The following is a 27,105-nucleotide window of genomic DNA, read 5'->3' on the forward strand; positions in this document are numbered from 1 at the left end:
CTGCAATTGTAATGAAAACACAGGACAATATGGAATGATGCAAGTAAAGCAAAACTAACAGTGCACTTCCTGCAATTGTTAGGAAAACACAGCCCAATATAGAAATCTCCAAAGTAACTGATGAGCAGGGCGCGACCGCTAATATAACCAGTCCAATAGTAATATAATGCAGGTGTGTACAAGGCAGTAAATGTGGGAGTCCAACAGAAAGTATGTGAATAAGCACACCGCATTTAATGAGGCAGTCCAGCAATATTAAGAATGAGCACACACACAGCACTAAAGTGTAGAAGTCCAGCAACCATAAAGGTGGGAATACACTGAGCACTTAAACGTGGAAGTCCAGCTTTATAAAGGAGTGGCATTAACAGGAGAAGGTCACTAATTTGTACCTTTTGGGCTGTAAGTCTCGCACAAGTCCCACACAGTAGCCCATACAAACACAGACCTATAGGACAAGATGATCTCAGGATTCCTTATAGGCCACAGCAGTTCCAAGGGTGAATAGCTCCATCTAGAAGTCCAGACAGTAGTTAAGCACAGACAGCATCAGGTATATGCCCAGAGGACAGTAGGCAGCAGAACAAGGAGAGGCAGAACACTGAGTAACGAGCAGCAGCAGCAGCAGGGAGTCCACCAGCAGAACAGCAGGAGCTCAGGAACCAACAGCAACAAAATACTCAGGCAAAGAGGAGCACACGAACTGGACTTAAATAATCAGGATAGACAGGAAGTTCCATGGCAGGGCGAGATACAAGACTCCATGTTGGATCAGGGCAAAGAGGCAGAAAGGAAAGTCCGGGATCTTTACACCTATTCTACTGCTACCCTCTTATTTTATCTTTTATATCTTTCCCTAATCTTGTACAAAGTGTCATGATTTGAAGTTTGTTTTCTGCTGTCTTCTCTCTGGACTGGTCATGCGTGGTTTAATCTCCTCTGCCTTGTTTTGTTGCTGGCGGGGCTATTTCAGTCCTCTGCAGCCTGCGGGCCAGTTTCAGCTATAGTTCATGCTTCTTGGCTAGAACCTCTGACCCTATACTGGTGATCCTTCTGCCTCTGACTTCCCAACTTGTGTATGACTTCGCCTGATCTCTGGACTCTGCCTCTTGTTTTCCGTCTCTGATACCACTCTCTCTGACCGGTTATGACTCTGGCTTGTACTCCAATTACATCTTACGTCTCTCGTTTTTGACACTACGTTCCTGGTAGGTTCTGACTTCGGCTTTTCTGACCACTCTTTCATTACCTGTGAAACCTGTGCTTCTGCTCTGTGATGGGTGGGAAAGTAAGCCCTACAGAGTAAAGCATCGGGTCGGTACAGAAGGACCCGTATATGAGATTTATCCCGAAGGAGAAGAGAATGCTCCCACTAGAGTAGTACACAGAAGTATGCTCCGGCCATGCCTCTCAGAAGAAACCATACAAGAGGAAGAAACACCTGAGATTCCTGAGGCGTGTTATGGTAAGTATTTAAACTTTGCTTGGATTATTATTTTGGACATTTACTTATATATCTTTGCTAATTCTGTATTTTAGTATCTATAATAATAAATGCCCTAAGCAGCTTTCAGTTGTAACAACTTCCGTCCAGTTGTAACCGGTGACGTCACCGCACACCTCTTTCCATGTTAACCCTCAACACACCACTCCTCCTCAACACACACTCCTCAACACACACTCCTCTCACCTCTCACCTTTCACCATCTCCACTCACGTCCACTCACTCTTTCACTCCACATACGACCCCTTCTCTCACTCCGTCTCTCATACTCACGCCGTCATCGCCGCTGATCCACGATCCCCGACATCTTCCGCCGGCGCCATCCTGGATCCAGACGTCCTCCACGCCGGTGACATGTTCTTGCGGCGATGCCATCTTGAGTATCGTGAAATCCCGCGATACTCAAGATGGCGTTGCCGCAAGAGCATGTCGCCAGCGTGGATGCCGTCGGGATCCAAAATGGTGTCGGCGAAATCTCGCGAGATTTCGCCGACGCCATTTTGGATCCCGACGGCATCCACGCCGGCGACATGTTCTTGCGGCGATGCCATTTTGGATCGGCGAAATCCCGCGATACTCAAGATGGCGTCGCCGCAAGAACATGTCGCCGGCGAGGACGACGTCGGGATCCAAAATGGCGTCGGCGAAAACTCGCGAGATTTCGCCGATGCCATTTTGGATCCTGACATCGTCCACGCCGGCAACATGTTCTTCCGGCTATGCCATCTTGAGTATCGCGGGATTTCACAATACTCAAGATGGCGTCGCCGCAAGAACATGTCGCCGGCGTGGAAGGACGTCTGGATCCAGGATGGCGCCGGCGGAAGAAGATGTCGGGGATCGTGGAGCAGCGGCGATGACGGCGTGAGTATGAGAGACGGAGTGAGAGAAGGGGTCGTATGTGGAGTGAAGGAGTGAGTGGACGTGAGTGGAGATGGTGAAAGGTGAGAGGAGTGTGTGTTGAGGAGTGTGTGTGTTGAGGGTTAACATGGCAAGAGGTGTGATGCTATCGCATCCTCCCGATGCGATAGCATCGGGCCATAATCTAGTAGCTTTATAAGTGTTATTTGTAAAAGCAATAACAGGGTGTTGTCTCTGATATAGACATGTCTGTGTGTTAAACATTTCTTTGTCTCTGAAAGTCTAGTAATCTGGATAGAACTGGTTTGAATTTTGTTTTTCCCATCTTAAATATCTTCTGTCTTAGGTAATGTAATGTAAGAAGCCATTCCCATTTTCTTATCTCTGTAGTTGTAAGAAAGACTTGTGACTGGGCATCTGAGAACCAGACAAGAATTGTAAACAGACAGACACTGGCAGTGTGTATTTCCTTGTCTCCGATGCATCATATTTATTTTATTTCATTTTAATTTTATATCAATAATGGCAGATCTGGAGATATTTTATATCTCAACCAAAATTAGCTCTCCTTGCCAGGGGCGACCTCAACAGGGGGTGCCTCCCATGACAGAGGAAAATGAAGAGGAAGAAAGTCCCGAACAACAATCTGAGGGTACGTCTGTTAGTCAGGGCCCTGAGACCCCAGAAGAAAACATTACTGCGGGTATAGACCCAACTTTGCCTCCACTAGGACAACCTGGTGTGGTCACGTGGGAAAACTCCACTATTGCTTCCAGTCTATGTCGCTCCGAATTCACAGCGGCTGGACAACCCCCCAATCTTTACAACAAGGATCAGTTCATTTGGCAACAGTCGCTAAGACAGACAAGCAATGGTCTAATGTTTCTCAAGATGCCTTGCATGTGGAATGGCGAGTAAAAAGAGGGTGGGTGTAAGAAGATGTGCCAGGACAGAGTCAGCGGTTCCTTGTACACTTTGAGCCGGAACTATTGGGACTGTCACCACTGGTGCTGGAGGACGATTCTTCTGAGTGGGGAGGACCTTTGCATTGGACTGCAGGGGCTGCGTGGGAGATAAAAGGGGCTGAGCATTGGAACCAGGCGACAGGAGAACGCGACTGCGAACGCCTCATCCTCTAGTTCCTTACAGATTGACTTACCTACTGACTGTGTCCTTACTGAGCTATCCCCGGATGTTCCTGTACTGGTTGGGTCCTTCTCACTCCCAGTGAAAAATAATCTTACTCGCTCTGTTCATGGCGAGTACATCAGAGGTTCGCAAGCAGCAGCGGCCTGCGTGCTTGCATGCTGTTCATGTTATGCGCCATTCCAGAGAAATCAACACAAGAGACTGTTTCTTCATTCCAATGCACTCAAGCCAAGCGAGTCCAGATACATCGGCAATGTCGGGAGACAGTGCATTTCATTCCTCCGCAACAGAGCCAGAGACATTGTCCACGATCTACGACGCTTTCGAGAGATATTCCACCCTCTCCCCAACAAGAACTGCAAGCGAAAAGTTACCTCTTTTGTACACCTTTTCCCTAAATATTGTGTTTTTGTTTAAATTCTGCTGTTGCCCTCAGTGTTCCTGTGCCATTTCGTTGTTGATCTCATCTCCCTGTGTGGAGTATTCCTTGTATGTCAATAACCTGTTTTAGTAAATCCTGTTAACCCCTTCTCTGCCTCCGGCTCTTCACTGCATCTAACGAACGTCACTTCGGTACCCTTTACATTTTGGCGTAGTCAGCAGGATGCAGTCTAATAGCACGGAGGCGGCAGAACAGGCAGCTGGGCCCAGAACCAGTATCTCCCTGAGGGCCATGTTGAGTAACTTGCCTAAATTTACGGGGTCCAATAATATGTTGTGGAGTTGGACGGAGCGCATGAGGGGCATGATGAGAATGCACCCTATGACCATTATGGCTTTGGATGGAGAGGCTAGAGACTCAGTCATGTTGTGTACCCCCAGAGACCGTGATACATTTACCAAAGTACTCCAAATCTTAGAGGCGACCCATGGGGACCCCAATGATGTAGGAGAACATAGAACTCACCTGTTTAGCCGCATGCAAAGAGAGGGGGAGATGGTTAGCAGAATATGAATGCGCTGCAAGCGTTACACACTGCCATTGCTAGAAAAGATGGAGTGGGGATAGGGACGGCAGATGTCGTGTTACGTGACTTGTTGGTGACTGGCCTGTGGGATGCCCTGACCAAGTAGATCCTGAGAGAGAGGGTGCGGGCGGACACTCGCATCACTTTTGCTGACATAGGAAAAGAGGCCCGCTTACGTGAATAGGAGCAGAGGGTGACAGCCCCGGTAGGGAAGGTCCAGAGTGGTGAAGCATCAATGAAGATAGTTGCTGAACCCCAATGGGTTGAAGAGATGAGAAAGGAGCTGGTGAATATTCAAGGGGAATTGACTCAGATGAAGGAGAAAGTTGAAACCGGTCAGTACGCAGCTGGGGGCCAAGGTGATGCAGAAGCCCATAATGATGCCAGAAGGTTCCGCCGACAAAGGCCCTTTACTTACTATAACTGCAGAGAAGTAGAACATATGGCTAGGGAATGTCCACGGCAGAACTGTCCCCGGCTGTGCCATCAGTTAAACTAGAGGGCTCCAAACCTGGGGGATGTCGCCCAGAGCCAGAATGGAAGGGAAGGAGTTGTGAAAGTCCCACAAATCTGGTGTCTACATGCCCACTGGTCTGGGCCGAGTTCGATGGTTGGGTCGTGCGTTACCTGGTGGATATTGGGTCTCAAGTGACCACGATGCCAGAAGCGTATTTCCGTCGACACTTCCCAGAGACTCTACTGCCTGAGTGGGGCCCAGTAGTAAAACTGACAGCAGCAAACCACTTGCCCATCCCAGTCGCAGGGGTGGTGTGAATGCACGGCTCCTTGTGCGGGAAGGATCTTGGACGGAAGGGTATAGTGCTGACCCTGGCGGAAGCTGGTCACGGTCATACCGTCACCCTGGGGATGAGTATTCTGAAAGAGTTCGGAAAACTGCTCATCGATGAACCTTTTCATTTGTCCCTGAAACAGTGGAGTCCGCATACCCCCCCAGCGACAAGTGTTTCAGTGGCTAATTCATACAGCTCGAGCTCAGGAAGCCTCTAGTCATGGGGAAACATTAGGAAATGTGGTTGTGCCGGCCTCCACTAAACTCACCCTACCACCAGGACAGACGTACTGACTCTGCCAGTCCAAGCACATGCCCTGCTAGAGGGGGTAGAAATACAGTTGGAACCCTCTGTAACTGAACAATTGCCTGCAAGACTCTTAGTGGCCCGGATACTGGCCATAGTACGTGAAGGGACGGTGCCCGTATGCTGCGTTAATTTGACAGATCAGGAAATTGTCGTCCCACACAGGGGTGAAGTGGGGCGGATAGTGGGCATGCCTGAAGAAATCATACCGCCCCAGGACATACAGTTGGCAATAAATCCAGAAGACCCGTGGTCAGTGAAGGTTACCACTTCTCCGACAGCCGAATCCCAAAACATCCAGGAGGATCAGCGCATACTTGATCAGATGCGCGCCGAACTATCTGAACTCACGTCCACCCAAGTACAACAAATGGATGCATTACTAGGGTGATACAAATCCATGTTTGTGAATCCTAAGGATGACTTTGGCTACACCACGGTTATTGCTTACAAAATACCAACGGGGGATACAGCACCCATTCGAGAACGTTATTGGCAGATTCCCCCTCAGTTATATCAGGAAGCAAGAGAGATGCTTGGACAGATGCTACAGGCGGGCGTCATCAGGGAGAGCCAAAGTCCATGGGCAGCCCCCACTGTGCTGGTGCGAAAGATGGACGGGACACTGAGGTTCTGTGTAGATTACCGTAAACTCAACGCCTGCATCGTGAGGGATTCATACCCTCTGCCCCAGATTGAGGAATCTCTGTCTGCATTGGGGAAAGCCAAATTCTTCATGACGCTGGATCTCACCAGTGGATATTGGCAAGTGCCCATGTCGGAGAAGGACCAGGCAAAGACGGCCTTTATACTACCTATGGGTCTCTTTGAGTTCAATAGGATGCCATTTGGCCAGGCCTATGCCACTGATACGTTCCAGCGATTGATGGAGCGGTGCTTAGGTGATTTCAGCTTTGAGGCCACACTCATTTACCTGGATGACATTATAGTATATGCTGCCTCATTTGAAGATCACCTGCGGAGATTAGAGCAAGTGCTGAGCTGTCTGCAGAAGCATGGACTGAAGGTGAAATCCCAGAAGTGCCACTTGTTCTGGACCCAGATCGAGTACCTTGGCTATGTTGTTTCAGCTGAAGGAGTAAAGCCATCATGGGAGAAAATTACAGTGATTCAGGATTGGTCGACCCCGGAGACCGTAAAAGACGTCTGAGCAATCCTGGGACTGACGGGGTATTATCGACGCTTCGTGAAGAACTTTGCCCATGTAGTGGTACCCCCGAATGCAAAGGGCTGGTCCATCCATTGGGATGTTAGGCAGGAGAAAGCTTTTCGTGACTTGAAGAAGGCGCTGACCGAAGCCCCGGTACTGGCCTATGCGGACTTCTCTATACCGTTCATTTTCCACTCTGACGGAAGCTTGCATGGACTTGGGGGCTGTGTTGTCACAAGTGCAGGACAGGAAAGAGAGGGTGATTGCGTATGCTAGTCAGTCCCTTCACGATTCCGAGTGCAACCCGGACAACTACAGTTCCTTCAAGCTGGAATTGGCATTGATGTGGGCTATGACAGAGAGATTCGCAGAATACCTGTCCGGCTCGGAGGTGTTGGTGCACATCGGTAATAATCCATTAGCGCAGCTGGAGAACGCTAAGTTAGGGGCCCTGGAACAGCGCTGGGTGGCTAGGATGGCAAAGTTTCAATATAGAATCACTTACAGGAGGGGGCGGAGAATACCCACGTCGAAGCCTTATCCAGAGTAAGGGTACTGTCACACTTAGCGATGCACCAGCGATCCCGACCAGCGATATGATGCGGTCAGGATCGCTGGTGCATAGCTAAGTGGTCGCTAGTGAGCTGCCACACAGGCAGATCTCACTAGCGACATCGCTGGGGACGGGGGTCGCTACTTACCTGTCAGACGAGGCGATGGAGACGTCCTCCTGCCCGCGTCCACGCGTCGCTCGTCTCTCCACAGGAAGCCCAGCGGGAAGCTGACGACGAGAAACAGTCCTGGACGTTCTCGCGCGATCAGCGATAACCAGCGGGGGAGCGGGTTGTAGGTAAGTATCAGACACAGCGATATCGCTAGCAATATCGCTATACCGTCACAAGTTATAGCGATATTGCTAGCGAAATCGCTTAATGTGACATGCCCTTAAGACATGCAACACCTGGAAAGAGTAAAGATGAGATGCTGGAAGAGGAGGAGATTCCCCAGTTCCAGAAGACCGCTGGGACGGTGGTGGACCAGATATTGACCCCCACCATGAAAGAGTGTTGGGAAGATCTCGGGATGAGTGGGTCCGGTTGCAACAGGAAGACCGTGAGCTTGCTCTGTTTAGGCAATGGGTGACACTGGAGAAACTGCCCAGTCAGGACCAGAGGAGTACTCTAACTCCAGAAGCATTGAAGATACTCCGGCAGTGGGAGTGCCTCCAGATGAGAAATGGGCTGTTATACCGGAAGGCCCAACTGCAAAAAGAATTAGGAGCCTCTTGGCAGGTGGTGATTAAGGAGATGGTGCTTTCTACAGTGGCTGCTGAGGCTCATGAAAAAGGGGTTCACTTCAGTCTTGAAAAAACTTTCCAGTGGCTACAGCGGTTTGTCTACCACCCTTGGTTAAGAACAGCGGTTGAAGAGGCTTGTAGACTCTGTCGGGCATGTGAGTTGGCCAAATCCCCAGAACAAAGAGCTCCTACACAAACTATAGTGACATCAGCCCCCCTGGAATTGTTGACCATCGACTACTTAACCATTGGGCCGGCACACCAAGGATATGACCACTGTCTAGTGATGGTAGATCATTTCTCGAAGTTCGCAGTTGTGACACCCACCTGGGATCAAATGGCCGAGTCTGCTGCACATGCCATCTGTAAAAATTTCATCCAGGTCTATGGATGCTTGCAGTGGATCCATTCTGATCAAGGAGCCTGTTTCTTGGTAAGAGTAATGGATGAGCTACAACAGATCTATCAGTTTGACAGGTCTCATACCATACCGTACCACCCTCAGGGAAACGGGGCCTGGAAACGATTTAACCATACTCTAATCCAGATGTTAAGGACTCTAGAAGATGATAGGAAGGCTCAGTGGCCAGAGTACATGTTTGAGCTCGTGTGGATCTACAATAATCAAATCCACCAAACCACCGGTTACAAGCCCTGCTCCTTGTTGCTCATCCAAACAGAGAAGTCACGGAACTAGAGCTGGACCCGGGGGGAAGGTTACCCACGGACAGGGGTGTCTATTTGGGTCTGAGAACATCATCACTGTTTGCAGACCTTACATCGTCTAGTACACACTCGGCTCCGGGAGATGGAGCACCCTGAAAAGCTCCCTTTGCGGGGGACAGATCTTCAGGCTGGTGATCGACTGTCGGTGAGGGGAAAATGTCCACAGGACAAGCTGGAAAACCAGTGGGAGAGTAGGCTCTACAGCAGGGTTCCCCAACTCCAGTCCTCAAGGCCCACCAACAGATCATGTTTTCAGGATTTCCTTAGTATTGCTCAGGTGATAATTGCTTCACCTGTGCAATACAAAGGAAATCCTGAAAACATGATCTGTTGGTGGGCCTTGAGGACTTAAGTTGGGGAACCCTGCTCTACAGAGTGAAGCGTCGGGTCGGTACAGAAGGACCCGTATATGAGATTTATCCATAAGGAGAAGAGAATGCTCCCACTAGAGTAGTACACAGAAGTATGCTCCGGCCATGCCTCTCAGAAGACCCCATACAAGAGGAAGAAACACCTGAGATTCCTGAGGGGGTGCCTCCCATGACAGAGGAAGATGAAGAGGAAGAAAGCCCCGAGCAACAATCTGAGGATACGTCTGTTAGTCAGGGCCCTGAGACCCTGGAAGAAAATGTTACGGCGGGTACAGACCCAAGTTTGCCTCCACTAGGACAACCTGGTGTGGTCACGTGGGAAAACGCCACTATTCCTTCCAATCTACGTTGTTCCGAACCCACGGCGGCTAGACAACCCCCAATCATTACAACCAGGATCAGTTCATTTGGCAACAAGTCGCTAATACAGACAAGCTACAGTCTGATGCTTCTCAAGATGCCTCGCCCATGTAATGGTGAGTGAAAAGAGAGGGGGGTGTTACAAGATGAGCCAGGACAGAGTCAGCGGTTCCCTGTACACTTTGGGGCTGAAACTATCGGGACTGTCATCACTGTAGCCAGATGATTCTTCTGAGTGGCTTTGCATTGGACAGCAGGGGGCGTGGGGGAGATAAAAGGGGCTAAGCGCGGGAACGGGGGAAGGTGACAGGATAACAAGGAGAAGGTTGACTCCCTCCCCACTGCTCCGACTGCGATCGCCTCATCCTCTAGATCCCTACGGATTGACTTACCTACTGACTGTGTCCTTACTGAGCTGTCCCTGGACGTTCCCATACTGGTTGGGTCCTACTCGCTCCCAGTGAAAGATAATCTTACTCGCTCTGTTCATAGCGAGTACATCAGAAGTTGCACTCTGCCGTGGCCTGCGAGCGTGCATGCTGTTCGTTGGAATCAACACAAGAGACTGTTTCTTCATTACAACGTACTCAAGCCAAGCGAACCCGGATACATCGGCACTGTCGGGAAACAGTGCATTTCATTCCTCCGCAACAGAGCCAGAGACATTGTCCATGATCTACGATGCCGGCGGGAGATAATTCACCCTCTCCCCAGCAAGAACTGCTAGCGATAAGTTACCTCTTTCGTACAACTTTTCCCCAAATATTGTGGTTTTGTTCAAATTCTGTTGTTGCGCTCAGTGTTCCTGTACCATTTCGTTGTTTATCTCATCTCCCTGTGCGGAGTACTCCTTGTACGTCAATAACCTGTTTTAGTAAATCCTGTTAACCCCTTCTCTGCCTCCGGCTCTTCACTGCATCCAACGAACTTCACTCCGGTACCCTTTACATAAGGGCAGGTTCATACACTCCAAACAGAGTATTAGGGGAGGTCATGGCAGGTGCATACACTCAAAACAGAGGATTAGGGGAGGTCAGGGCAGGTTCATACACTCAAAACAGAGAATTGGGGGAGGTCAGGGCAGGTGCATACACTCAAAACAGGGGATTGGGGGAGGTCAGGGCAGGTGCATATATTCAAAACAGAGGATTGGGGAGAGTTCAGGGCAGGTGCATACACTTAATACAGAGGATCGGGTGAGGTAAGACCAGGTGCATACACTTAAATCAGAGGATTGAGGAAGGTCAGGGCAGGTACATACACTTAAAACACAGGATAGGGGGAGGTCAGGGCAGGTACATACACTTAAAACACAGGATTGGGGAGGTCAGGGCAGGTACATACAGTTAAAACAGAGAAATCTGCTTGCAAACTTTCCAGTAGCCCTAATGCACAATCCGCTGCAGAAAACAAGGAGGATTTATTTAACAGGGGTTTGTTTCCTTGTTTGAGAATCATCGTGTGTAAAAATTCCTAATATGAAGGTGATATACTGTATAACTTTAATGGGTCAGATACTGCTTTGGCAATATTTAGCTTTCCAGATATGAGCTAGTTGATGAATGGCAGCAGTTGTGCAGAATTCTGCAGGCTGGGTCCGCATTTAGATGTGATATTCCCTGCAACTTATTTTATTGCATTGTTGATTTTTTTTATTAGGTTATTACAGGAGCTTCTTTATTAGACGCCAGAAAATACCGACATTTGGTGAAAAGTTTCCTTTCACGCTGGAATGCACAATTGTATAAATGTATCCCACGTTCTGCAAAATGTCAAGTAAATGTCCTTATTCAGAGCAGCTTTCAGCTTCCCCATATTCTGCATACATACTTCTAGAAGACCAGACACTTTTTTACTGTACAGTATTAAAGATGTAAAAATGAATAAATCAAATAAAAAACCTGTTTGCAAAGTATCTGACCAGAGGCGAGATGACGGGCGCAGCTTGTGATCTGACAGTTCATTCTCCTGAGATCGGCACCTGTACACCACTGATACATGTTAATTATAAAAATCTCTTTATCTTCAACCTTAAAATTATGAAGCTGTGAGATGATCTAGTAAGATTTGGTTGCTGTTTGCAATAGGAAACAAAGAAACTTTGCCATGCTCACCTTCCCACGGTCCACCAGTGAGTTTCCGGTGTCTGGTAATGGCTGCTGACATCACGTAAGACATCACGACGTGCAGCAGTCAGTCAGGACCACACCCAGTGCCAAATACTGTAACCTTGCTGGTCGACCAGGGAAAGTACTGCATGGTTTGTAAACATTTAATTGTAAACAGTAAGCAGAGGAGAAATGTAATTGAAAGGAAACAACCCCTTTAAACATTTCCTACCATTTTTCTGCTGCAGAATCCATTACCTCCCTAGCTTGTCTGCAAAATCTGGCACAAATCTGCTCCTGCATTTGATAGCTCCGTCTCCTGTCTCCCTTCTCTCAGTGTTAGAGAAAGTTGGGTACCAGAAGTGTACCTGAACTTGAATCTGAACCCGAACCCCTTAAAAATCAATGGGTGCCCAAACTTTAGAGCTGAAAAATGCTCTATCTCTCCCTCCCCCCTCTCATCCACCCCCTCTCTCCTTCTCACTCTCTCCCTTACTCTCTATCCCTCTCGCGCTCTCTCTCCGCCACTTTCTCTCTCTTTCCCACTCTCTATGCCCCTCTCTCTCTCTCCTCTCTCACTCCCTCCCTCTCTCTCTGTCCCTCTCCTCCCCTCTCTCCCTCTCTGTCCCTTTCCTTCCCTCTCTCTGTCCCCCCTCGCTCTCTCTCCATCCCTCTCTCTTCCTCTCTCTCTCCCTCCCTCTCTTTCACCCTCTCTATCCCTCTCTCCCCCTCTTTCTTTCTCTTTCCCACTCCCTCTCCCCCTCTTTCTGTCTCTCTCTCCCTCTCTTTCCCTCTCTCCCCCCCTCTCTGTCCCTCTCTCTTTCCCTCTCTCTCCTTCTCTGTCCCTCTCTATCCCTCTCAAAATTCAAATTCAAATGAGTTTTATTCACAGGACTAAGTACATGTTAGCATTCCAAAGCAAATGATAAAAATAGGGGGACGGGGGGTAGGGGGCTATATAGAGGACCAGGATATATCAGGTTCCTTTTAGAGGATAGGGGCATGTCTAGGTTTGGGTATAGAAGGCCATGATAAATCAGGCTCTTAGTCGGGGATAGGAACATGTCCAAGGTGGGGTATAGAAGTCCATGACATATCAGGCTCTTTAGTTGGGGGATAGGGACATGACCAGGGTGGGGTATAGAAGTCCATGACATGTTAGTTTGGGGCAGGCACTGACATATTCCGCTGTTATGGCCGCTGTACTTTCTTCTTCCCCCAGTATTATCAGCAGTTTCTCTTCCTCCTCCAAGGAGGTGAAGTCTGGGAGGAGGTCAGACAGTCTCTTGAAGTGGGTGTCCCTCAATGCGGAGTATTTGGGACACCTCAGTAAGAAGTGGGCTTCGTCCTTCATGGCCTCCTGGGGGCACTGGTGGCAGAGTCTGCTGTCTCGAGGCTTGTAGTTTTGTCGGTGCCATCCGGATTCGATGAGTAGGCTGTGGGCGCTCAGTCCCTCTCTCTCCCTCCCTCTATCTCTCTCTCCCTCTCCCTCCCTCTCATCCTCCCTCTCTCTGCCTCCCTCTTTCTCTCTTCCTGCCTCTCTCTCTCCCTCCCACTCTCTCCCTCCTTCTCTATCCCTCTCTCTCCCCTTCTCGCTCTCTTCCTCTCTCTCTCACCCTCTCTCTCAATTCAATTCAAATGAGCTTCATTGGCAGGACTAAGTGCGTTAGCATTGTCAAAGTGTGGCACCCCAGGAGTCCGGTTGCCACAGTAGCACAGGGGGTGATGTCATGCTTGGAAGCAAGGAGGGTTTCCGTAGCCAGATAACACCAGCATACAACACCTTTCCTGACTCTAGACCAAAAGGGGGGGCTCAAAACCTGGTTTCAGGAAAGTTTCCATATTAGTTCTGGCCTGGAGGTGGGGTTAGTCAGTCTGTGAGAGTTTGTACAAGGGACAGGAGCTGTGAAGAGCTTGTCCCAAGAGCAGAGTAAAGAGAGAGGAAAGTGGAAGTTTAGGAAAACCTGGGGATTGGAGCTGTGACCAAGCTCACCCCAGCGAAGAGCGCTTGACACCATATGCAGGAGTCTGTGGCTGCATGGGTACAACAGTCCCAGCAGCCAAATCCAGAGGGCAGGAGACTGCAGGCCTCCTGGCCCCATCACACACCTGAAGGCACAGCAGCCTACCAGAGCAGAGAGGAGTGACACCTGTAAAAGGCACAAGCTGCCTGCCATACAGGCAAGGACTAAAAAACAGTAAGGAACAGAGGACTGAGCATAGCTTCAGGCAGCAAGGACCTCAGAGAACAGCGCAGTAAGGATGCCTGCAGCACAATCTGGCTTAGGGAATCCTAAATTGCTTCCTGGCTGCCTGGATCTCCATTACCATCTGTACTCAGTGCCCTGGTCTGCACCTCAAACTGTGAGTAAAAGTGTGAAGACTGCACCCCGCTGTGTCCTCCTGTTTATTTGCTGCGTCACCTCAGCCCTGCACTACAACATCATCATCATCATTTTACACTATTACTGCCCTGCGGCTTAGTTCTACCTGTGGAGAGCTGTAACAACTCTGCTGTATCATCATCAGCCCCAGCGGTCTCTTCAAGTAGCGTCGGCTAACATCTAATTGACGAATACCAACGAATACCACAGGTGGCATCACAAACTATCTTTCATAAACTTTATCATCCCCTCATCATTTTGATTGGACGCCCAGGGCCACGGACTTGGTCACTGCTGCCGTGACACATCCCCTTAAGAACCGGCCCAGCACCGAGTACCCCCGGCCCTGGCGGGTGCGCCAAAAGCAAATGGTAAAAATAGGGGGATGGGGAGGGGTGTCATATAGAGGTCCAGGATATATTAGGCTCTCTCTCTTCCCCTCTGCCTCTCTCCCTCCCTCTCTTTCCCTCTGTCTCCCTCTCTCTCTCCCTCTCTCTCACCCTCTCTCTCCCTCTCACTATCTCTCTCCCTTTCTCTCTCCCTCCCTCTCTCTTCCTCCCTCTCTCTCTCCCTCCCTCTCTCTCCCTCTCTCTCCATCTCTCACTCCCTCTCTTCCTCCCTCTCCCTCTCCTTCTCTATCCCTCTCTTCCTCCCTCTGTCTCTCCCTCCCGCCCCCTCTCCTCCTCCTCTCCCTCCCTCTCTCTCCCTATAGTCCTCTCTATCCCTCTCTCTCCCTCTCTCTCCCCCTCGCTCCCCTCTCCCCCTCTCTCTCTCCCTCTCTCTCTCCCTCTCTCTCACCCTCTCTCTCCCTCTCACTATCTCTCTCCCTTTCTCTCTCCCTCCCTCTCTCTTCCTCCCTCTCTCTCTCCCTCCCTCTCTCTCCCTCTCTCTCCATCTCTCACTCCCTCTCTTCCTCCCTCTCCCTCTCCTTCTCTATCCCTCTCTTCCTCCCTCTGTCTCTCCCTCCCGCCCCCTCTCCTCCTCCTCTCCCTCCCTCTCTCTCCCTATAGTCCTCTCTATCCCTCTCTCTCCCCCTCGCTCCCCTCTCTCTCCCCCTCTCTCTCTCCCTCTCTCTCTCCCTCTCTCTCCCCCTCTCTCTCCCTCCCTCTCTCCCTCTCTCTCCCTCTCTATCCTCTCCCTGCCTCTCCCTCCCGATCTTGCTCCCTCTCTCCCTCTCTCCCTCCCCCCTCTCTCTCCCTCCCTCTCGTCCTCCTTCTCTCCCTCCCTTTCCCTCTCTCCCTTCCTCTCTATCCTTCTCTTTCCCTCTCTGTTCCTCACTATCCCTCTCTCTCCCTCTCCCTCTCTATCCCTCTCTCTTCCTCTCTATCCCTCTCTCCCCCCGCTCTCTCTCCCTCCCTTTCTCCCTCCCTCTGTCTCCCTCTCTTTCCCTCCCTCTCTTTCTCCATCTCTCCCTCCTTCTCTAGCCCTCTCTCTCCATCTCTCCCTCGCTGTCTCTCTCCCTCTCTCCCTCCATCTGCCATTTCTCTTCCTCCCTCTCTCCCTCTGTCTTTCCCTCCCTTTCTCCCCCACTCTGCCCTCTCTCCCCCTCTCTCTCCCTCCTTCTCCCCCTCTCTCCCCTCTCTCTTCCTCTCTCCCTCCCTCTCTCTCCCTCTCTATCCTCTCCCTGCCTCTCCCTCCCTCTCTCGCTCACTCTCTCTCCCCTCTCACTCCCTCCCTTTCCCTCTCTCCCTCCTTCTCTTCCTCTCTATCCCTCTCTTTCCCTCTCTCTTCCTTTCTATCCCATTCTCTATCCCTCTCTCTTCCTCTCTATCCCTCTCTCTTCCTCTGTATCCCTCTCTCTCCCCTCGCTCTCTCTCGCTCCCTCTCTCCCTCTCTGTCTCCCTCTCTCTCCCTCCCTCTCTTTCTCCATCCCTCCCTCCTCTATCCCTCTCTCTCCATCTCTCCCTCGCTGTCTCTATCCCTCTCTTCCTCCCTCTCTCCCTTCCTCTCCATCTCTCTTCCTCTCTCCCTCGCTGTCTCTCTCCCTCTCTTCCTCCCTCTCTCCCTCTGTCTCTCCCTCCCTCTCTCCCCCACTCTGCCCTCTCTCCCCCTCTCCCTCTCTCCCTCCCTCTCTCCCTCTCTATCCTCTCCCTGCATCTCCCTCCCTCTCTTGCTCCCTCCCTTTCTCACCCCCTCTCTCTCCCTCCCTCTCCCTCCCTTTCTCCTCTCCCTCCCTCTCTTTCCCTCTCTCTTCCTCTCTATCCCTCTCGCTATCCCTCTTTCTCCCCCTCTCCCCCTCCCTCCCTCTCTCCCTGTCTCCCTCTCTCTCCCTCCTTCTCTTTCTCCATCTCTCCCTCCTTCTCTAGTCCTCTCTCTCCATCTCTCCCTCGCTGTCTCTCTCCCTCTCTTCCTCCCTCTCTCTCTCCATCTCTCTTCCTCTCTCTCCCTCACTGTCTCTCTCCCTCTCTTCCTCCCTCTCTCCCTCTGTCTCTCCCTCCCTCTCTCCCTCCCTCTCTCTCCATCTCTCTTCCTCTCCCTCTCTGTCTCTCTCCCTCTCTTCCTCCCTCTGTTTCTCCCTCCCTCTCTCCCTGTCTCTCCCCCCTCTGTCTCTCCCTCTGGGGTGCCATCCTAGGGCCGTGGGGCACTCGGTACCAGGCCGGTATCAGTGGGATGTGTCACAGCAGCGGTGACCCGGACCGTGGCCCTGGGCGCCCAAGTAATAGGAAGATGTGAATGGTGGAATGTAGTTAATGGAATAGTTTGTGGTGCCACCTGTGGTGTTCAGCAAGGTAGGTGTTAAGCTGACGCTGCAGACAGATCCTCTGGGACAGATGGTATGGTGCAGCAATGATGTTATAGCCCTCCACAGGCAGGGCTGTTGTTCCAGGGCAGGATAGGTGAAGAGACACTTAGATGGTGTAGTGTTTGGTGCAGGAGATGTAGCAGTACCAGGCGGAAGGAATGGAGGACACCAGGGCATGTAGTTCCAAAGCTTTACTCACAGTCTGTAGTGCCCGCTTCTGTGCCGTGTCCTCTGGGTCAGGGACTCAGTCAACCTCCAGGCAAGATGAAATGCTCCCTTCCATACTCCGCCAACTTATGTGCCTTTTCCGAATGTCTCCTCTATAGCGCCTTTAAATGTGAAGATCTCCTAGTACTGAGTTACATTGGAGTTCCTCCTGACAGATGTTCCCAAGAACTCTACTTGTACGGCAGACAGCTGTAGCCTGCTTCGGGGACTCTCTACTCCTGAGTCCCGGCTCTCTATCCATGTTGCTGTTGTGCCCCCAAGCCTTAGATGGGAGTAGTGCATTTACAGCCCACTACTCCACCGGTGTCTGCTGCAGAGCCATTAGTGTCCATACAACCTCGGGGACCGGGCCCCGGCCTTGCGCTTAGAACTTCTAGGCAGGGTTCTTCCTCTAACCCACGTCCTCTGTGTTCCCTTTCACGCCTACGTTCCGTACTTGTCTTCCAGGGATCCCCACTCCTCTCCGAGTGGCTTCCTCTCTCAGACTCACCCTCTGACTGAACCTCTAATCCTAAACCATCCCGCTCATTTATGTATTCTAAACTCCACCCACCTCCCAGCACGTTTAGTGTTCCAAGCAGGGAACCACCAAAGGTGCTCTGCCTCTCTCTAAGCAAGGAACCGCAATGTGGTTTTGCTGAACTACTCTATTGTGTGGGGTGCAAGTGTTGGAGCGTGGTCAGGAGCCTCCAACTTACCTGGATGGTGGGGCACCACACCTTAGGAGAAGGTGCAGTACCTCTGTGGCGACTGAGCCTCAGGGGCACCACATACCCCCCCGTTAAACACAGCACGTCTACGGGCTGCAAGGTAAACAAAGTTGACAACACAGGAACATACAAATTTTTTTGGAATGCTGAATAAACACTTCTTATACTAATCTTCCCAATGTGAGAGGCACTCATTCTTGAACGTTGCAAACAATTCTTAATTAACTATCTAAAATCCTAAGTCAAAAGTGCAATTTTCTATACAATACTTAATTCAAAGTGCTATTATCTGTTAAATATAATTCTGGATTAATTATTCAATGGCTCATATACAAAAAATCAATCCTTAAAAGATACTTTATTGACCAATCATTAAAAAGTTTTCAAAACTTCAAAAACCAGGCAAACAAAAATAGGCTTATTGCTGATTTTCAAAATCCAGCCACAAACACTAGAGAGTCGTTCCAATGTCAGGTAGAGGGTCACAAACCTATTTGTCCCTATAGGGCCCAATATCTCTCTCCTACCTGACAGCGGAGGTTGGCACCCTCTTGATACACAAATGGCGCCCCCGCTCCTCGGCGGCTCTCCCTAATCACCCTGTTGACTCCTATGTAAATAACATCAGCTTGGAGTACAACAGATGGCCGGGAACAAAAATATAATAGATAATAACCCCTGCCACAAACCACCAAGACAAAAATATAAGGAATAGTAACTGGAAAAAACTTTGTAAACATTTGCTTTGGATACCTGCAACCAGGCATGACATCTGATGCTCGGAGGGAGCATTCATAATACATCATGGGCCTCCTGATGAACTCCTTTTACGGGAGGGAAACGCGTCGAGGCGATTTTTCATTGGCCATGAGCTAAGTTCTTACATATTTGTCAATTTTGTTGATTTAATACTTGGGGATAGTGTAACTTGAGCCGGGTGATCAATGGCTTATTGTTTTTGGGCATGAAGCAATATGAAAATATGCTGTTATGGGGGATTAGAGGTAATAGCAGCGGTTGGTGATTTGAGAAATGTTTATTAATGCTGTTTAAGAATACTGAGATGGTTGTATATCTGTTTTGATTGATACCTTACCCCCTTTATTTGAAACTGCCTTTGTCAAAGTACTATCACCCCGCCTACTATATATATTGAGCTGATTTTTCAGTGGCCATGAGCTAAGTTCTTACATATTTGTTAATTTGCTGATTTTTTTTTTTTTTGGGACAGTGCAATTTTGAGCCTGAGCGATCGATGGCTCATTGTTTTGGGCATGATGCAATATGAAAAATGTGTTGTTGGGGATTAGAGGCAACAGCAGCGTTCTGTGATGTGAGAAATGTACATTAATGCTGCTTAAGAACATTTAAATGACTGTGTATCTGTTCTGATTGATATCTTGCCCCCTTTACACTTGCAACTGCCTTTGCTAATGCACTATTATCCCGTACACTGTATACATCGGTTTGCAGATACTTTTTTTTTTATTATTATTATTAAAACATTTTTTGTCTTTGGGGGGGATTTTTTCAGGGATAATTCTAAGTTATTACCCCTGTCTCCCTTGGCCACATGTTCTGACACCCTCTTTCCTCTTTCTGGGTGAGAAGTGTAGGGGTCAGTAAGGGTCAGCCCACGTGGAGCGGGGTCACTAGAGTAACGTAGGGTGTAAAAGCTCCGCTGTCAGGCAGGGAGACACCTAAATAGGGTTATTTAGACCCCTTTTCCTCCCAAAGCAAATGTTTACAAATCTGCCAAAAATTAGAGTATTTTCCAGTTACTATTCCTTACATTTTTGTCTTGGTGGTTTGTGGCATGGGGTTATTATCTATTATATTTTTGTCCCCGGCCATCTGTTGTACTCCAAGCTGATGTTATTTACATAGGAGTCAACAGGGTGATTAGGGAGAGCCGCCGAGGAGCGGGGGCGCCATTTGCGTATCAAGAGGGTGCCAACCTCCGCTGTCAGGAAGGAGAGAGATATAGGACATTGGAACGACTCTCTAGTGTTTGTGGCTGGATTTTGAAAATCAGCAATAAGCCTATTTTTGTTTGCCTGTTTTTTAAAGTTTTGAATACTTTTTAATGATTGGTCAATAAAGTATCTTTTAAGGATTGATTTTTTGTATATGAGCTGCTATTATCTGTTACTCACTACCACTTCAGTATTCTTCATCAACACATTTCTTTTTTTTTCTTAACTCTGAGTGACAACCATGGTGCCTGGTTCATCATCTACATTTTCAATTCTTTATTATTCTCTATCCAAATCTCATCTCTTTATTTAAACATTCTATATATATAAAAGCCATTTACTCTCATAAGACACATCATTATCAAATACTTCACATTAAACTTTTCAATAATTCTTGTAAGTGCTGGACACCGCTCCCAGCCGGGATCTCTTGCAGTGTCCTTTGATTGGAGTTATGCTCCAAATGAGGTAGACATTATCTTCGCAAAGTGTTCTAGGTAAAACCAAGAGAGGGCACCTAAGAGGTTCAAACTATTTACAATTGCAGTTCTGGACCATTCAGCGTTCATGATCGCCTTAGTTCACTGGAAAGGCTGCCAACAAAACAGGGCAACACTGGAAAAATAAAACTAAAACATAATGGAAAACAAAGCACAACTGTGCAAATACCCTCCTGGGTAACGAGAGTTAGTTTACTACAGGTTACTAGTGATGGTCTGGAAGTTGATGACTGGGAACTGCTACCAGATGTGATAAACGCTTTGGCAGTCCTCAGGTACTCTTCCTCCAGTGGGGTCAAACTTGTGGTTCTCTTTGCTTTTGGCACACCTTGGCACATGGGGGCAGTAGGTGATTTCTGCCTGCAGGTCTTGATGAGATCCTCCGGGACTCGCCTGATGTTCATCGCGTACCAGCCTCTCAGACCTTCATGTCTGGTAATTGTTACGTGAGCTCCCGGGCTCAGGTTCCTGGCAGGGTGCCCTTTTCTCAAGTGAGGTTCCACGTCTCTCCGGTTGAAAAATAGATCGGAGATTCGGCTAGGGTCATGGATAAAGCCGAACCCCCTCTCATGATTCACGTTCAGGATGTGGCCCCAACCTGTTGCATCTCTGGGACCATAATGACCGGCACGGACCCGCTCCTTCCGGTCCAAATCTGGGCCTAGTACCACTTGCCGGCGCTGCTCCCTCTCCTGGTGTTCAGCTGCCAGTTGCCGGATGGTAGCTTGACAAGTAGCCCAGTTCTCCTCATCCTCCCGGGACTGATCTAGGCTGGTTTGGTATCATGGCGCCACCGTCAGGGGCTCCGGTGTTTCCCCCCGGGGACAGGCATCCCGGTCCCAGACCAGATCTAGCACGACCTGGCCAGCCGCTGCAATCACGGTACACCCCAGGGCCTTCCCAGGTGTAGGGGCATCAGATGTACCTGGAGCCTCCGGGCGGTGTGGTCTCTGCTCCGGTGCAGGCGTAGTGGCAGTGGACGCCGGTTGGTGCGATACTGGGGACGGTGGTGGAGCTAATGGCTGCTTCGGATCCGCGGGGGTCTCTGTAGGGACCTGCGCGGCCGCGTCAGGTCCAGGCGGGAGCTCGTTTTCCTCCGCTTCAGCTCCCGGGGCCTCATACAATTCTTCCTGTGGCGGCAGCAAGGGGGCTTCAGATGCTGCTGGTGGTGTGATGGCAGTGGCAGGCTCCACGGAATCTGCCCAGGGAAGCTCCGGTGCAGCAGTGGCGGTTACCGCCGGTGTAAACCCCTCCCGGGCGTGCTGCCAGTTCAGCCTCCACAAGGCCTCCTGCCTCAGTTGCAAGCTGCGCGTCAGCTGGGATATTTCCTCCTCCAGCTGCTGGCGATTCATCTCGGACACTGGGTTGGAGCCTCTCCCTCACTGTCTCTCTCCCTCTCTTCCTCCCTCTCTCTCCCTCTCTTCCTCTCTCTCCCTCTCTCCCTCACTGTCTCTCTCCCTCTCTTCCTCCATTTCTCCCGCTGTCTCTCCCTCCCTCTCTCCCTCTGTCTCTCCCTCCCTCTCTCTCCCTCTCCCCCCTGTCTCTCCCTCTCTCCCGCTCTCCCTCCTTCTATCCCTCTCTCTTTCCGTCTCTCCCTCCCTCTCTCTCCCTCTCGTTCTCTCTCTCTCTCCATCTCTCTCTCTCCCTCCCTCTTCCCCTTCCTCTCTCTCGTTCTTTCCCTCTCTCCCCCTTTCTATCCCCTCTCTCTCCCATTCTCTCCCCCTCTATCTTTCCCATTCTTGTTCCCTCTGTCCTTCTCTTCCTCTCTATCCCATTCTGAATCCCTTTCACTCTCTTCCTCTCCCAGGAAGCTTTACAGTTTGTGTTTGCTCATTTCTACTTATGGGTTGAAGAAGTCTAAATCACTAGCTCTCATGTATAACTCATGTATCAGCACAGCTTCATTCCTGGGGTGATCTCCTATCTACATACATTAGTACTGTAGAAGGGACAGAACACAACTACAAGAGAAAAGTCTCAGACTAAGAACATGGTGCAAACTGCTTATCAGGGGGTCTGAAAATAAAATAAGGAAAAATAATTAGACATATAACCTTTTTAAACTTTGGAGAACCACAGTCTTTAAATAGTCATTGTCATTTCAACAAACTACATACATCAATACAATAAGCAGATATATGAAAAATAACATGTTACCAGAAATCTGCTTCTTTCTCCATTTATGAGCCTCTTCCTATCCTTCCCCTGTCTCCTGAGCTCATGTATTCTGATAAAGCAACACTGTCTGCAAGCTCAGAGAAGTATTACATTGCAACTCCTACATACTATAGAGAGAAGAGGAAAAGAGAAGTAAGGAGCACTCAGCTAAGTGAGAGACAGGGATATCCTACTGCAGCTCCAAGCAACTCTTTTCCTTCATTATTGTGTTGGATTCACAGCCGCACAGCTTAGTACGACTATAGAATGTGTTTTATGTCTCTGCTGCTTCTATTTCTGTGCTCTAGAGTAACAGCAGAGCAGGAGTCCATCACATCAGTGTGTGCTGTGTCTATAGGAGACATCATAGTCCCCAGTCTCCACACAATGAAGGTGGCAGATAAAGAACCTGACGAGGGCAAACTGCTGAAAATGCAGAATATAAGATATACAGTTGTGGCCAAAAGTATTGACACCCCTGCAATTTTGTCAGATAATACTCAGTTTCTTCCTGAAAATGATTGCAAACACAAATTCTTTGATATTATTATCTTCATTTAATCTGTCTTAAATGAAAAAACACAAAAGAGAATGAAGCAAAAAGCAAAACATTGATCATTTCACACAAAACTCCAAAAATGGGCCAGACAAAAGTATTGGTACCCTCAGCCTAATACTTGGTTGCACAACCTTTAGCCAAAATAACTGCGACCAACCACTTACGGTAACCATCAATGAGTTTTTTACAATGCTCTGCTGGAATTTTAGACCATTCTTCTTTGGCAAACTGCTCCAGGTCCCTGATATTAGAAGGGTGCCTTCTCCAAACTGCCATTTTTAGATCTCTCCACAGGTGTTCTATGGGATTCAGGTCTGGACTCATTGCGGGCCACCTTAGAAGTCTCCAGTGCTTTCTCTCAAACCATTTTTGAGTGCTTTTTGAAGTGTGTTTTGGGTCATTGTCCTGCTGGAAGACCCATGACCTCTGAGGGAGACCCAGCTTTCTCACACTGGGCCCTACATTATGCTGCCAGATTTGTTGGTAGTCTTCAGACTTCATAATGCCATGCACACGGTCAAGCAGTCCAGTGCCAGAGGTAGCAAAGCAACCACAAAACATCATGGAACCTCTGCCATGTTTGACTGTAGGGACCGTGTTCTTTTCTTTGAATGCCTCTTTTTTCTCCTGTAAATTCTATGTTGATGCCTTTGCCCAAAAAGCTCTACTTTTGTCTCATCTTACCAGAGAACATTCTTCCAAAACGTTTTAGGCTTTTTCAGGTAAGTTTTGGCAAACTCCAGCCTGGCTTTTTTATGTCTCGGGGTAAGAAGTGGGGTCTTCCTGGGTCTCCTACCATACAGTCCCTTTTCATTCAGATTCCGACGGATAGTAAGGGTTGACACTGTTGTACCCTCGGACTGCAGGGCAGCTTGAACTTGTTTAGATGTTAGTCGAGGTTCTTTATCCAACATCCGCACAATCTTGCGTATCTCTTGTCAATTTGTCTTTTCCGTCCACATCTAGGGAGGTTAGCCACAGAGCCATGGGCTTTAAACTTCTTGATGACACTGCGCATGGTAGACACAGGAACATTCAGGTCTTTGGAGATGGATTGTAGCCTTGAGATTGCTCATGCTTCCTCACAATTTGGTTTCTCAAGTCCTCAGACAGTTCTTTGGTCTTCTTTCTTTTCTCCATGCTCAATGTGGTACACACAAGGACACAGGACAGAGGTTGAGTCAACTTTAATCCATGTCAACTGGCTGCAAGTGTGATTTAGTTATTGCCAACACCTGTTAGGTGCCACAGGTAAGTTACAGGTGCTGTTAATTACACAAACTAGAGAAGCATCACATGATTTTTCGAACAGTGCCAGTACTTTTGTCCACCCTTTTTTTTATGTTTGGTGTGGAATTATATCCAATTTGGCTTTAGGACAATTCTTTTTGTGTTTTTTCATTTAAGACAAATTAAATGAAGATAATAATACCAAAGAATTTGAGTTTGCAATCATTTTCAGGAAGAAACTGAGTATATTATCTGACAAAATTGCAGGGGTGTCAATACTTTTGGCCACAACTGTATAATGGACAGAAATAACGTTATTCCTCATGTACAAACCTAACAGTCACCTGAAACAGCAGGAACGCTCCAAGTCTGTTCCTAACAGCTCCTTATTAGGACAGTGAATGACCTCCATTTGCTTATTGTCATGGAGCTTCCATGTTCCAGGAGCCTGAGAAGTGTCATAAACCATGAAGTCAGACATTGCATGTACTGTGTGACTGCGGGACATAAACCTCCGCCCAGACTTCATCTCTCATTGATTCCATAATTAGCTTTAATCATTTTTATAGCTGGCGACATGTGTGTTTATCTGAGCTGTTTATTATGTTGGTGATAATAACCTGTCCTCCGCCGCTCCATTTATCTATCAGTCTGTTTCTCTGTTTGTTCTCTTTCTAGCCTTTAATTGTTATTATGATTTATGTTTTTGTGTTTAGGTCTCGTTTCTTTATAAACTGAAAACCAGATGAAAAGAGCATTTAGTTATAAACTTGCTTAAAAAAATCAGATGTATTACAGCATAGTCAGAAATGTGAGAATTTTCTTTTTATTTCCTCTTTGTTGGTTTCCTTATTTGTGCATTTTTTTCCTTTTATCTTTAGTAAATGGGTGAGATTTAATTACTGTGCGATGTGTTCTAAGCCAATCAGATGTCTGCCCCTGCTGTTCCCGCCCCAGCTATTAAAGACGCACGCCCATCAAAATGTTTATCCTCTTAATCATGTTATGTGCACTTACAATTTCTCACTTTGCCTTTCTACCAGATAATTCTCTTTTCCATTAGGTTTATGACATTACGTGATTAAAATCTGAGGAGCGGAATCCTTCTAAGCTCTAAGCAGAGAGAAGTCTCTTTTCCCTGCATGAGTCATCATTAGAACTACAATCCTACATCATGAAAGTTCCTGGAAGGGGGAGGAAGGAGCCGCATCGTCAGGAGGTGAAGAAGGGGATGACTCTTGTAAGGAAAAAAGACCTCCTGTTTGTACATAGAGCAGAGAAAAGAGAACAATTAGCTGGGTAGAAAAGTAAAATGATGAATTGTAAGAGCACAGTGCTGTATAATTTTATGATAATTGCAATATATTAAGAGGATGAAAAATTTGATGTGAGGAGAAGGAAGAGGAGGATGAGGAGGAGGAGTGCTTCTGTAAGATAAATCATTACATGCAAGTGCATCCATCTCCTCCCCTCTCCTATTTACTACACTGTATGGTCTAAAGTATTGGGGTACCTACATATTACACCTACTGGAGAGGGAGATTCATTTTTCAGCTGTGAAGTTTGGGTCCCCAATGGGGTTCAAGTTCAGACTCTAGTTTGGATACAGTTTTTGTCCCCGAACCGAACTTTGGACTAAAGTGGTTACCAGAGCCTGAACTTCTACAAGACTGCTTTTTCTCTTCCCCCACAGACAAATGTAGGAGGAAGGACCGGGCTAGTGTTGTCTCTCGCGTGTCTGGGCCTGAACTGTCGGGGCTGTCACCATTGTTGCCAGGGGAAGGACTTTTTGACCGGAGCAGACCTTTGCACCTGACTGAAGGGGGCGGGACTGCTATAAAGGGGACTGTGCGCGCAAAAACGGGACTTTTGGTGGGTATCCAGCGTGTGCTCCGGGAGAAGGTTGACTCCCTCTCTCCTGACCGACGCCAATCTACAGGCCCCAATCGCACCCTTCCATCCCCTGCGCAGACAGTTCAAGTACCTCCAAAGACTGTTTCCTCTGATTCCAACACACCAACCAGTCTTTACCACTGGCAACTGCCGAAACGCTGCGCAGTACTAATCCTCTGGTGCGCATTGTCTGTAACAGTGAAACTGCGGCCTTCACTCTAGAATGATTTGTACGCCTGTTGCAGAGCTTCAGCCCTTCTCTCGCCCAGCAGCTTGTTCCAGGACCATTAGACCACCTGTGAGGGAGCCAGGACACTTCGCCGTCACTCAGAGACTGTGAAACACTTTCCTCCTGGATCGTATCAAAGATCCTACGGGATCGTATCAAAGACTCCTCACATCACCTACGGTGCCATCGTGGGATTTTCCAGCCTCCGCCGACCAGAAACCAGAGACTGATAAGTTAACTCCTTATTTGACCCTCTGTTGATGCTCTGTCCTGTGGGTTGCTAGATTCCCTTACCCAGTCACTCCCTGTGTGGAATATTCACTGCTGTTATCTCTCTCCATAAAAAACCTGCTAACTCTTGCTCTGCCTCCTGCTCGTCACTGGATTCGGCAATCCTGCTAGTAACTTACACACACATGCACGCTCAGTTTGGCTGAGTGCTTCTAAGTTCTTAGTGGGTAGAAGGAATAAGATGCTGGAAACAGGTGGTGGCTTCCAACACAACATAGGAATTGCGATGATGTAGCCCAACCTGCCTGATTCTTCTCTTCCCCAGCATTTGCCTGCACATGAGTCATCTCAGCACCACATATATTAGATGGTGGACCTGTCATATGTATCCATATTGGAAGATTCAGCTGATGTTCATCTAATATACAGTACATCTCCCCGTTACAAAGATGGAGCTTCCCTAAATGAGTGAGTGCAGCTCTGGGGTATTATATAGGATGTAACTCAGGATCAGTAATGTAATGTATGTACACAGTGAATGCACCAGCAGAATAGTGAGTGCAGCTCTGGAGTATAATACAGGAGGTAACTCAGGATCAGTAATGTAATTTATGCACACAGTGACTGCACCAGCAGAATAGTGAGTGCAGCTC

The 27,105-nt window shown here is 48.6% G+C and overlaps 1 long non-coding RNA gene across 1 annotated transcript in view; it reads left to right on the top strand.

The window, feature by feature from the left end:
* LOC141098037 (uncharacterized) overlaps nucleotides 1–26,581 on the top strand; it is a 316,647-nt gene extending 290,066 nt beyond the window's left edge. Inside the window, exon 2 of the long non-coding RNA XR_012234122.1 lies at nucleotides 25,793–26,581. This is a non-coding gene — a long non-coding RNA (uncharacterized lncRNA). The remainder of the gene's footprint in view (nucleotides 1–25,792) is intronic.
* The last annotated feature ends 524 nt before the right edge of the window (nucleotides 26,582–27,105 follow it).

The sequence above is a fragment of the Dendrobates tinctorius genome, unplaced genomic scaffold (genome assembly GCF_039654945.1).
Source record: "Dendrobates tinctorius isolate UK_male_01 unplaced genomic scaffold, ASM3965494v1 ptg000086l, whole genome shotgun sequence".
NCBI classification, from domain to species: Eukaryota; Metazoa; Chordata; class Amphibia; order Anura; family Dendrobatidae; genus Dendrobates; species Dendrobates tinctorius.